Raw genomic sequence first — 13799 nt, forward strand, 5'->3', positions numbered from 1 at the left:
TGGAAACTACGCGCGTTTGAGTTTGTTGGTTCCAAGTCTAGTTTAACAAGAGCTTCCCATGTTTCAAAGGACATCAAGTTATGGCTTGTTGTGGCTTGCTCTTGTGTCAATTAGAGCAATGCTCGTGTTATGGTTTCCATTCATAGACACTTGAATGTTGATCCTTACAGATTTAATATCCAGGTCTTCATCCTCCATGAATGATAGTGTAGCCATATTGGTTGTAGAGTTTTTCCTTGGAACAATAGTTCAGCCTTGTTTATTACGGCGATAGCCTCTTCTTGGGTGAGCCTTTTCACTATGTCTTATTCTTTTTCTCCTCTTTCTTCTTATGGATTTGAGCAAGCATGTCTTGGGTCAAGGGTCCATAATAAATTTTTAGCTTACTTCCATTGAGGTACCCATTGGTCTCTATGCCATCAAGGATCTCAATTCCGATTAACCTCTTGTGGAGTGATTTTTGTTATTCTAAAGGGTCCGAAGTTTTAGCTTTTTTTTGTTTATGACACCTTGTTCCAAGTAGGAGCATTGGGTTACCCTCTTAAGCTCTTTGTCTTTAACATTTTAGTCAAACCATTTCTTATGTCATAGCTTTTCTACCATTAACCCATGCATGGCCAAAAGTTTGGTCTCTTCCAAATTATCAAGGTTAATCTATCGCTCAACCATAGTGTTTTTTGTCAACCTCTCACTGATTATGATTCAAGCTGGGTACTATATATTGCATAGGCAGCATCAACCCCATAGGTCAATTGAAAGGGTGTATATCTAGTTACTACTTTGTAAGATGTTCCATATGCCCATAGTGCAGATATATGCCCATAGTTTTTGTTTGTGCTTTCTACCTGGTTGTCGGCTTGTGGATAGTATGGCGAAGACTTTTTGTGTACTATGATGAATCCCTTCATGAGGCAATCAATTGTTGAAATTTGTGGGGCCATTGAGGGCAAGGTATTAGTAGAGGACCAAGATCAAGAAAATGCAGCCACACCACACTTGGACATTATCCCACATGAGCACATTTGTAAGAGGTATACTCTCCTCATAAAAAGGGGCATTTTCAAGCAATGAAGACAAGAAGCTCTTAATCCTCTCTATGAGTACAAGTTTCCATCTTGTAACCTAATTATGCTTGAGTCAAGCTTGATTAAGTCATTAGGATCATCATTATGTTATTAAATAAGCTAAACCCAGTATAGGATTAGTGTTCTTTAATTATAGTAATTAAGATTAAGCACACCATATCCATGCATTCTTGAGGTACCATGTTTTATTTTTGACATGGTATCAGAGCCTCCCTCTCCTATTTGGCTTCTCCAAATCATTATCTCAAGTATCTACAAGAAGCTATGGAAATTAATTAAGGAGAATGCACCTGCTAATCCAACTAAGGATTGGATTGAAAAACATGAACATGCATTGTCATTAATTGGATTTCACTTGGGCACTAACCTTATTCATCACATTGATTCTAAAATAACGACAAAACAAGCATGGAATGGGTTTAACTTAATATTCGGTTCCAAGACCAAAAATTAGGAAATCTATTTCAAAATAGAATTTTATGGCTTAAAGATGGAATTTCATGAGTCATTAGCATAATTCATAAGCAAAATGAAAAGTATCATGACCCAGTTGGATGGCATTGATGTAACATAGGTGAAAAGGATGCACTTGCCATACTCATAAAAAGCATGCCAGAGAAATATGGTGTACTAGTGACTACTCTAAATAATCTACCTAAACCAACATTTGAGGGTTGTATTTCATCACTACTTGAAGAAGAGAAGCGGCTAAAGAATGGAATACAAAGTAGATCAAGGAAACAAGCAAAACCAACAAGGGCATAAAAGAACGCTACCATTGCTGAAAGAAAGGGCACTTCAAAAGCAAATGTAGGCCCAAACACAAGCCCAAATGTGGAAACTACAACAAACTCAAGCCCAAATGTGAAAACTACAACAAACTCAAGCACAAGGAAGAAGAATACAGACTGAAGAACCAGGAGGCCAACTACGTGTGGAGGCTTCATCAAGCAAAGAGAAGGTCTCCGAATGAGCATCTCTTCTAAAACAAAGTTACATCGACAAGCCTCACCACCTTAGTCCATTATTGTAAAAGGTCACTGATGCGTAGATCTAATCCCCTGTATTGTGTTTTCTTATCACATCTGACCACGTGAGAGTAGCAATTTATTGTAAAAGGTCATTGATGCGTAGACCTAATCCCCTGTATTGTGTTTTCTTATCACATCTGACCACGTGAGAGTAGCAATTTATGCACCCAAAGGGGTGATGATATCTTGTATTACCACACTTGACCACCTTGAGTAGCATGTTGCACTAAGGGAAGCGATGGATCTTTTGTAATTCACATCCAACCACCTTGCAGTAGCCTATACATCATGGCACCAAGCGGAGTGTTGAAATTTGTGGTGCCATTGAGGGCAAGGTATGAGTAGAAGACCAAGATTAGGAGAATGTAGCCACCTCACACTTGGACATTATCCCACATAAGAACATTTGTAATAGGTGTACCCTCCTTATATAAAAAGGGGCATTTTCAAGAAATGAAGACAACCAGCTGTCAAGCCTCTCTATATGAGTACAAGTTTCCATCTTATAACCTAATTATTCTTGAGTCAAGCTTGCTTTGTGTATGTGTTTGTTTGTAAGGAGCTCTCCCTCTCCCTCTCCCACGTATTCTCCTCATAGTATCAGAGTGCCAGTTGTGTGAAGTGCTCAAGAGGCAAACAAGAGGAAAGCAAAGGAAATGGTACACATGTAAGGGTAAATCCATCTCTTTCCCTCTTTGACTTTGGAGCAACACCTTTGGCTAGGAAATACAGGTAGGGAAGTCAATATCTCAGATTGAAGCATCCTCTTGGGTGAAGGAAAAAGACCTTGTTGTGTGTAGTTAACTTTCGTAACTGAAGTGTTACGGGTTTTGGGGCATTTCGGGAATGTTTTAGCCCTCCTTTTTTGGCTCTGTAAGTTTTTTGCATGTACTCAGTGAAAATGTCAATTTTGACAGTGTAAGTCTAATTTTCGGTTGAAGAAAATTTGTGATAAAAATTAGGTTGTAGGACAGTTTATGCAAATATTCTAAGATTTACAGGTTATTGGTGGATGTATGTTCATGTGACTATTCTATGTATAATTGCAATTTATTAGGTGTACAATATCACTATGTTAAAGATTACAAAGTTTTTGTAAGTGTAGAAGTATTTGTAGGCAGTTGGATGTATGTTTGTGTGACTATTCTATGTACAATTGCAGTACAACAGGTGTATGGTATCACTGTGTTAAAGATTACAAAGTCTGTTCTAAGTGTAGAAGTATTTGGTAAGTTGTCACAGGTAATCATGTCTGACAGTCTATCCCAGATTGTGAGCGAGAAGCTAGACATGAATAACTTCCAAGCATGGAAGACTAATTTTATTATGAGAAAAGGATATTGGGAGTTCATCATAGGTTATGAAAAGGAGCCAAAGATTGTTGAAGAAAATCCCACTCCACAATCTAGGGTATATGAAAATAGGTGATGATACTGTGCACTCCATTTCATATATTGATAAAGTGCCATTGCCTATGTAGGATGGAAAAATGAAGTACGTGGTAGATGTACTTCGTGGTTCTAATATTACAAAAAGCCTAGTTTTTCTGTTGGATAGATGGTTGAAAGCATATGCCAAATTATTTTTGGATTGAAGTATTAGATATCCAATGTAGTTATATCTATCTATCTTTTTCACTTTATGTGAAAAAGATAGATAGAGGGATGATACTATTAGTCATCTATATGGATGCCTTGATTATCACTAGTGACAGTGACACTAACATACATGGTGTCAGGATGCTTTTGAAGTAGAAGTTTGAGATGAAAGTCTTTGCTTTGTGGCATTTTCTTGGTATTGAGGTGGTGAGATCACCTAATGGCATTTTATTATTATAGAGGGATCATGCTATTAGTCATCTATGTGAATGCCTTGATTATCACTAGTGATAATCAATACATAATGTCAGGATACTTTTGAAGTAGACGTTTGAGATGAAAGTCTTCACTTGAAGTGGGCATAGTATCTAATTACATTAGATACTATGCCCACTCTTCTAATTACATTAGATGAGTCGCTCCATTGGATCTAAAGCTAGAGCCAATGCAAGTAATCACCTTGGGAGCCAAACTGATGCCATAAGAACCAACCTACCCTGCTAACAGAGGTAGTCTTGGAGGAGGTAGAGTATGCAATGGTTATGGATAACACTAGATCACTTTTGGAAAAGATACATATGAAGACCCTAGAGATTGTGGAGGGGGAGGAGAACACAACCCATAGGGAGAGTGATGATGGTATATTGGGTAAAGTTTTGGATGATTTGGCCATGATAGGTGCTAGTTAAAGGACTTCTCAAAGAGTTGGTGCTAATTGTGGTGTTTATGCTACGGTTTATATACAAGCTTGCAATATTTATATGAGGGTGATGCATCCAATTATTTAGCCGCTATGAGCATGTGGGCATTTTAGGCAAATCATACAAAGGAAGAGATGCTCTTATGTATAGTTGGGGTGATGCATCCATTCATTTAGCTGTTATGAGAATGTGGGCATTTTAGGCAAATCATACAAAGGAAGAGATTCTCTTATGGATAGTTGGGGTGATGAGGCAGTGAATCATCTGGTTCTCAAAGATCACATGTAAATCATGGGTTAGAAGCTGAACATGCATGGAGGTTCCTTGCACCACAAGGCACAAGCTGCACTCACAATGTAATGAGGACTTTGCTCCTCTGCCCCGTTGAGAGCACACACAATCTTGAATCAACAACTATTATGCTATAGCTAGCTTACATAAACGGGGTCGTGGTGTGTCACTCACCTTGGATTTCTCGTATTCTAGATTCTTGTAGGAAGCTTGGTCGTGAAGAGCACTCGAGAGATCGATCCATTGTACACTCCTCGTAGCTCAATCCTCTCACTCACTCTTTCACTCACATAACAATATGCGGGCACACACGAGCTCAAGCAATATGCGGGCACACACAAGGTCAAGCACAAGAGGCAAGGATGCAAGAGAGTAGAGAAGAGCACACCAGATAATGCGTAAGAGAATGAGTGGTGAGAGTTACATTTTACGTTTTGTAGGTGACCTCTACGGTTCACATTCTTGGGTGGCTAAAGAAAAATTAGGTCCTCGAGTTTATTTGGCTACCCTAGCTAGTGTAAACCCCTATTCCAAAGCTACCACTCTCAACCTAGGATCTAGTGGTGCCCTTTATAGACAAGCGACGATCGCACATGAAAAATAAAACATGACAAGATACTTTTAAGTGAAAACTAGCATTTTCAAATGACCTTAACCAAATTGGTTTAAAATTGTAGGACGGTCAACATCGACCGTGTAGAATTCTCTGGTAGTGGTGCTTAACATGCCATCCTTAGTGATGTAGATTCCACCTTCAAAAGATGTTGATGAAGATGAGTCGATGTCATATATAGGAAGGCATTTTGCAATACCTACATAAAACACAAGTCAACAAGTAAAAGATTCTTGTAAAAAGAAACAAGGAATGGAAAGAAAAGGATGTGCATGCATGTAGATTGTTGCTTTTTTGGTTATGACTGGTCACGTGGCATAAAGAGGAAAGTTAAGGCTAATGTAACTTAGGGGTTGGTAATAAGTCTATCCATACTTAAACTGGCCTTAGTCACATGCCAACAGTTATGGTTTAGTTTGAAGGTACTTGGACTTTATGAAGTTAGAAGGTATATGCTAAGCCTATTCATAAGATGGAAATGATTAGATTTTACTCAGGTGGTTTTAAAAGAAAAAAATTTAAATATATATAAAGATTAGGTACCAACTAGTGGGAGACCAAGGCAATGGCCCATAGACCTCCGCCGCCAAGAGTATCACCAAGAGTATCAAAGGACCACCTAGAATATCCTGATTATGATGTTGGCATAGCCTTTGCTTTATTAGCTTATTTTTGATGCAAGGTCCTACCCCATGAGGACCAAGGCATCGACCTCAAGGTACTATGAGGAACCAAGAATCCTACCAGTATCCTACATGGCAAGAGTTATTATCTTGGTCACTTTTTTGTTTTGTTTTTATTTTTTCCCCTCTTTTTTTTCCATTATTAATGACCTAAAGGATTAGAATTTACCTAAAGACTTCACTAAAAGCTAAGTGGGAGTACATGGCATACTCCATCGGCACATTTGGAGGTCAGTCGAGGGATAGATAGATTTATTACTGAATCTAAGAAATAGTAGGCCTTAGGGTTCCTCTAAGTTACAAACATAAGAGACATTAGTCCAACCATAAATTCATTTAGTTTTAATACGTGAATGCACGGAGCTGAAGTGAAGAAAAAATTGAAAGATTAAGTCACCATTTAGGAAACACCTGAGCAATTCAAAAAGTTTGATCCATATCAAGTTGCGTGTGTTGTAAAAATAAATTTGGTGCACCATGATGGAAGTCTTTAGACCATAACTCAATCACTTGTAAAACAGCTTTATCTGGCAAGCTTATCTCGTCAGATAGCCTAGTTCATAAGTCAGCTTTGATTCGCCATCACTAGTGGGTCTTCCTCCTCACTTGGACCCTCTAAGATCTAACCTGATGTTGGATGAGTAGGAAATGGTCTCAACGCATTCTGGCTATAAAATGGCATAGATACTACAAGTAAAGTGGTCAAGAATCTCGTGCTCTGAAAAGTTGTAATACACTCCCTTACTACTACCCAGAATGGACATGGGGTGGGTAAGAGTATTGCATCAAATGATGGGGTGAGTGTACGATAATGCTCTCACCTTCCATCACTTGTCTAATTCCTCAAGGGGTGTTTTTACTTGATCGGGTCCATTTACTGCATAAAGAACACTCAGGTCGTCATGCATTTCCGGCATTACTCCTACCATGGATTGGAGTAACGCTATCCCATAGCATCAAAAATAGGTTCTACACTCTTAGTAAAGATGGGACGATGTAATCAACATATGCCGCTCACATGCATGGCATGGAGCGATGGGGTGAAATTATAGTAAAAATAAGTCAACAAATGCATATTCATAACAAATATCCTCTAAAGATACATAAACATATCGAGAGTGGGTCTGGAAAGATGGTCTGGTAGTCTCTCCCTGATAATACCATTCATGACAATTCGGGTCAAAGATAGGTGCATTTGTGTCATGCCAAGTGAAATCCATTGCTTGATACACCTGAAACATTAAGAGTCAATCTTATAGAAAAAGCCAATACATTGAGATGGTTCATTCTCTTACTCTTATCATTATTGTGCTCCTCTCTTATCTCTTCTTTTTTTTTTTTGGTTGTGGGGGTTAGCTTGTGTGTGTATTTCCTATAAATATATATAGATGTACAACTCCCTTTGCATATAGATGTGAAGAAATATCCGAGAGTGGAGATGTTTGGGAAGGTAAAGATTTAGGCATTATGGAAATGACCCCTTCCTATCGCAGAGGTCATCCTTGGACTTCATGGAGGCTTATGTAAGCTTTCTATAGCCATCCTCTCTTATGTAAGCTTTTTATAGCCATCCTCTCTAGCTTTTATCCCCTTTGGAGTCTTGCTTTAGGGTGCACTTGGTTGTTGATGCTATTGAGTAATTGAGGATTAAAGGTGGTAAGAGACTTCCATAAGCATGTTGGAATTAGGGTTGCAGGAAAGCACACAAAGCTTGGAGAAGAAGAAGCAAGAATGCACACAACACAAAGTGTATTAGATTGTGTCAATGTACAAAAGATAAGTTAGCCCTAGAATGATGGGCGTATATACAAGCCGGGGAAAAAAATATCCTAAAGAGGGAAAAAGTGCCCCGAAGGTCCTAAGTGTGTTCACACACATCACTGTCTATATATATGGCAACAAATCCCCCTTGGGAGTGATGGTGTGAACGAGAGCTGGCACTCATGTATAGGGGAGTGCCATGCCCGAAGTAGATCAATCCACAAAGGGGATCAAGCCCAAAGCTTTGCGGAAAGCTTCAAACTTCTCACGAGGAAGCACCTTTGTGAAAAGATCGGCGAGGTTGTCCTGTGTTGGCACCACATAGGCCAAGCTGATCTCTCCTGCTAAGAGTCTCTCCCTAACATAGTGATAATGCACCTCAATGTGCTTTGTACGAGCATGAAAAACTGGGTTTCTCGCAACTGCCAATGCGCTCTCACTGTCAGTGAAGATAGAGGTGGCAGACTCCTATCCAACACCCAAGTCAGCCATAAGCCGTCTGAGCCACACACACTCAACCGTAGCTATGAAAGCTGCCCTGTACTTAGCTTCACAACTCGAAGTGGCCACAGTAGGTTGCTTCTTGCTCAACCAAGATATGCATGAGCTACCGAGCATGAAACAAAAACCACTTGTGGTGGACACTCTTGTGTCATAGCAACCAGCCCAATCTGAGTCCGAAAAAGCATGCAAATCTGGCGACAACGATCCCCCCTTGGGATAAAACAACCCAAGATGTATGGTGCCACTCAAGTAGCGAAAGATGCGTTTAACTGCCTTCCAATGCTGAGACGCTGGGCTATGCATAAACCTGCTCACCTGTGAGACTGCAAACTGAATGTCCGGCCTCGTAATGCATACATAAATGAGGCAACCAACAGCTGTCTGATAGAGTGTGATATCAAAGTGATCTCCAGCATCATGAAGACTCAACTTCAAACCTGTCTCCATTGGAGTACGAATAGGCTTGCAGTCTTCAAGGCCAAATCTCTGCAACAATGTCTCAATATACTTTGTTCACAAAGCAATACCTCCATCACACTGCTTAAACTGTATCCCCAAATAATGATGCAAATGCCCCAAATCTGACATCTCAAAAGAGGCATTTGAATCAGCCTTAAAATCAGCAATATGACTCTCATTTGGTCCTGTGTGAGCAGCATGTCATCGACATAGAGAGCAATGATTAGATGTACATCATCCACACGTTTAGCATACAAAGTGCTTTCTGTTGGACTATTCTGAAAACCATGTGCAGTCAAATATGCATGTATCTTTTCATACCAAGCTCGTGGAGCTTGCTTTAAACCATATAAAGCCTTTTTCAACCTGCACACTTTGTTTTCCTGCCCTCTTTGAACAAAACCACGAGGCTGCGATACATACACCTCCTCATGCAAATCTTCATTCAAGAACGCAGTCTTTATGTCCAACTGATGTACATTCCAACCATTATGAGCTGCCAATGCACAAATGCTACGAATGGTCGTCATACAACAAGTGCGAGCAAAGGTCTCATCAAAATCAATGCCCTTTTCTTGAGCATAACCCTTTGCAACAAGTCTAGCTTTATAGCGATCAACACTGCCATCTGGCTTTCGTTTCAACTTAAAAACCCACTTACATCCAATGGCCTTTTTACCAATAGGCAAATCACACAAAGACCATATACCATTCTTCATTATAGCATCATATTCACTTTGCATTGCAGCCAACCAATTTTCTGATTTTTGTGCCTCATCAAATGAAAGAGGTTCTTCCTCTTCACACATACTAGACACAGCCAAAGCATAACAATCTGATGCATAAGAGGCATGCTGAAAACCTGAACGAGTACGACTAGACATAGATGCATCAATTTTACTATCACGCAAGGTTTGCACCAGCCCATTTAGGCATACCTCTAGCCTGCTCATTTTTCAGCATGCCTCTTATGCATCGGAGTTTGCATAGGCCCACATACATCACTATGTACAAGATGCAATTTGCGAGTGGCCCGCACAGAACCATCCTTTGGAAACACAGAACGCTGCATTTTGCCCAAAATACAGCCTTCACAAACATGTTTCAATGGTGCCTCAAGAGGGGGCAATGAAGCAACCATATCAAATTTCTACAAACGCAGCAAACTAGCAAAGTTTAGATGACCAAAACGAGCATGCCATAGTTTTGCATCTGAAACTGCCTTTCATCAGAAACTGCATTTGCTGAATCTTCCACACACTTGTCATAAGAATTGAGCCTATACAGCCCATGAAACAAGGTGCCAGATACAATAATCGTATCACCAGAAGTCAAATCATGAACAGTACATCTGTCATCCACAAATTTGACTACAAGTCCAAGTCTAGCAAGCGCAAAGACAGACAATAGATTCTTCTTTATCCCTGGCACATACAAAGCATCTGAAAGTGTGAAAGCACTGCCATTTGCAGCAGTAAGCATAATTTTACCAATGCCCTTCACTGGGTAAGAAGCATTATTGGCACATGTGACAGTATTCCCATTAGGGACAGTCTCAAGAGAAGTGAACATATCACGATACGAGGTAATGTGCTTTGTAGCACCACTGTCAAAATACCATACATGAGAGTCAACAGAAACTGCCAAACATGCATCATGTACAGATGGGTCATACTGGCAATACACGCTAAACGCCCATTCTGTATCCTGCACAACATTTACAGAATTTGCATTTGTAGAAGCATCCGCTATTGTGGCTACATTTGACTCTTTCTTCTTTGCCTCTTTAGCCTTTAGCTTAGGGCACGCAATTCTTAATGACATGATCATTTGCCTTATAATAGTTGCACCTGATCTTTTTCTTTCCTTTATCAAGAGCCTTCTCAGACTTATTGTTGCTACCTATGGAAGGAGAAGAAGTTGCAGACCTATTAATAGGAGAAGAAACAGAGGAAGGGGCTGCCTTACTATTTCTTCTCTGCTGGGCAGCAGCAATAAATGCCTGATCAACTGCACGTTGCCTAGCCCTATTTTTCTTGGACTGCGCTTCTTGCAAGAGCTTGTTGACTAAATTATCATACTTGACAACATCAGGTCTGTCCTCAGTAACAAGTCTCCACGTGGAAGCAAAAGTCTAATATGACTCAGGTAAAGCATCAAGAACAGTCTCTGCATAAGAGAATGATCAGGAATAATCTCACCTGCAGAAATCAACTGTTCCTTGAGATCTTTAATCTCAGCAAGAAAAACATTCATGTCATCATCTTCCTACATAATCTTCGATTCTAGCTCTTTACGCAGGTAAGAGATTTTTGCCTCGTTACGACCTGCATACAAACCAGCTAGAATATCCCAAGCCTGTTTTGCTGTTTTAGCTGAACGAATATGTGGGGTGATGTTACGTTTGACAGAAAGTGCAATCAAGGCATGAGCCTGCGCATCTTTACCATCCCAACAACGAGCTTGTTCAATAGTGGGTAAAATAGCAGCAACAGTAGAGCTGCTAGAACCTGCAACATCCTTAACAGATCCTACATCCACAGAACCTGGACGTACATCCATACCCTACACAATGTTCCACACTCCTTTTGCAACCAAAACATGCTGCATCATGTATGCCCAAAGTGGGTAGTTGCTGTCTCCATCCAGTTTGTCATCAGCAGACAATATGCGAAATACATCATTGCTGTTATCAGCCATGGCCACTGACTGAAACTGATGCAAAAGCTACCTGTAATGACGTAAAGACTGAATAGAAAACAACTCATGCTATGTAGCACGGTCCACAATAGAATACGTATGCCTGTTTTGCAGAAAACTACACTGTCAAAATTTCTCCACAAAATGACGAAAACACCTGTGCAGAACTTGAAATGCAAAAACGGAGCCCGAAATGACCTCAGATGTAATTTCTTAGAACGCAATGCCCAACGGGCTTATTTGCAGAGTATAGAGACCTGCAAGCGGTCGTGAAAGCTCACTTCAATCGGAGAATGTGAGTCGGAGGGTGCCGACGGCGTAGCCCTGGGAGCCGATGCCTGCTCTGATACCAATTGTTGGAATTAGGGTTGCAGGAAAGCACACAAAGCTTGGAGAAGAAGAAGCAAGAATGCACACAACACAAAGTGTATTAGATTGTGTCAATGTACAAAAGATAAGTTAGCCCTAGAATGATGGGTGTATATACAAGTCGGGGAAAAAAACCTTCTAAAGAGGGAAAAAGTGCCCCGGCGGTCCTAAGTGTGTTCACACACATCACTGCCTATATATATGGCAACAAAGCACGGATAGGACTTGCAAGTTCCTGGGGAGTTGTTGACGTTGATGCAAGAACTTGTTTAGCAGTAGCCCTTTCCTCAAGTGTTGAGTTCTCTTGAATTACTTTTGGAAATGGAGTCTGGTCGAGCATTGAAGAACTTGTAAAGGTGTTCTGGGAACTAGAGGCTTGGTCCTAGTTTTCTTTTGTTAAGAGGTAGGCCACCTTTTGAACAGCTTTCATAATCCAAATCTTATGGGATGTTGGCAATGAAGGTTCATCATTTTGGTTTCTCTTGTCTGCTCTGGTATTAGGGTTGGTAGAGATTGTTGATTGGCTGATGGAAGTGTCTATGGTGGATGATGAGGCTATAGACATCTACGTCCTCTTTGGCACACCCAAATCTATCTGTTACCCTCGTAGTAACCTTGAACTTAAAATAGACGAGCTGGAATCCATCGAGCGATAACCTGTGGTTTGGATTGATTTTTGTTGCGTGGCAAGGCTTTTTGATAGTGGGTTGGGGATTGAGAACTAGTGGAGAAGCTTTAGGTACCCACTTAAGGGTGGGTAGTGGCTTTCTTTGCTGATGCCCTACTAGTAGTTAGTTATGTATAAAAGTAGATGCAAATGTGGAGCTTGAAGATGAAGAACTTTGAGATGGTGAAGGGGATGTCGATGTACGACATTGGATTGTGTGGATGTTGAGACTTTGTCTTTGCAGCATTTAAATTCTTGCTGCTGGTCCAACTCATTTGATATAGAGGTAGTGTTTGTGGAGTTTAAATGTGGAGGGTTATGATTTTTTGCCACCACTGAGACACTCCTTACTGTCCAGTTGATTCCGCATTGGGCCACTATCATCTAGGTCCACCATCCAAGAATAACATGTTATTTTAAAGTTCTTGTGGGCATAAGCAAAAAGCTACCTACCAAGTGCCCGTTATCACCAGAGATGGTAGTTTTAAGCAAACCAAGTACTTTGGTATTTTTGGCACTTATACCCTCTATTCTCATGTTGGATATTTCAACTTGAGGTTTACCCAATTGATTCCATGTAGCAAAGGAGAGTAGATTGTGACGAGCACCCGTGTCAACCATAAAATTATAGAACACTTTACGATAGGGGCTAGGCAGTTCAATGGGTGTTCTTAGAGCTGGGATGTGATCATCCATGTTATCGATTACCTCTCCAATATAAGCTTGTGCAATAGGTCCAAGGTTTCCTTCTCGATGTTATTGAAGTTTTGCCCGTCTTTCCCTTGCCTCCCGTTGGGCTTGGATCTTCTTTTGATAGGCCCTTTCCATGGTGGCTTTCTTGTCATGAGAAGCACGTAAGGATTATTTGGTAAGAGGTACATAGTAACTTTTAAACTTACTACCATTTAGGAAACCAACAATTTCAACTTCATCAAGAGTCTCAACACATATATTACCTTGTGGAGTAACTTCACAAACCCTAAATGGTCCCTATCCAGTATATTTGAGGTTTTTCTTTTCACTATGGATCCCATACATAAGTACAAGATCTCCCATCTCGATCTCCTTGTCCTTGAGATTTTGGTCGAACTACTTCTTTCTTCGGTCCTTTTCTGTGAGCATGTTTTGCATTACAATTTGTCTTTCCTCTCTAAGTTGTTCTAAAACAATCAACTGGTCAACCAATTCATTACCATCAAGATTTTCAGTTATAGCTGCCCTTAAGCTAGTGATCATGGACTCCTAAGGCATTATTGCCTCAAGTTCATACACCATCTTAAATATTGTGTAACCAATTACAACTTTGTATGATGTGTGATAGGCCCATAAGGCTGTGA

The sequence above is a fragment of the Cibotium barometz genome, chromosome 5, assembly GCF_041138505.1.
Source record: "Cibotium barometz isolate CiBa-2024 chromosome 5, ASM4113850v1, whole genome shotgun sequence".
NCBI lineage: Eukaryota > Viridiplantae > Streptophyta > Polypodiopsida > Cyatheales > Cibotiaceae > Cibotium > Cibotium barometz.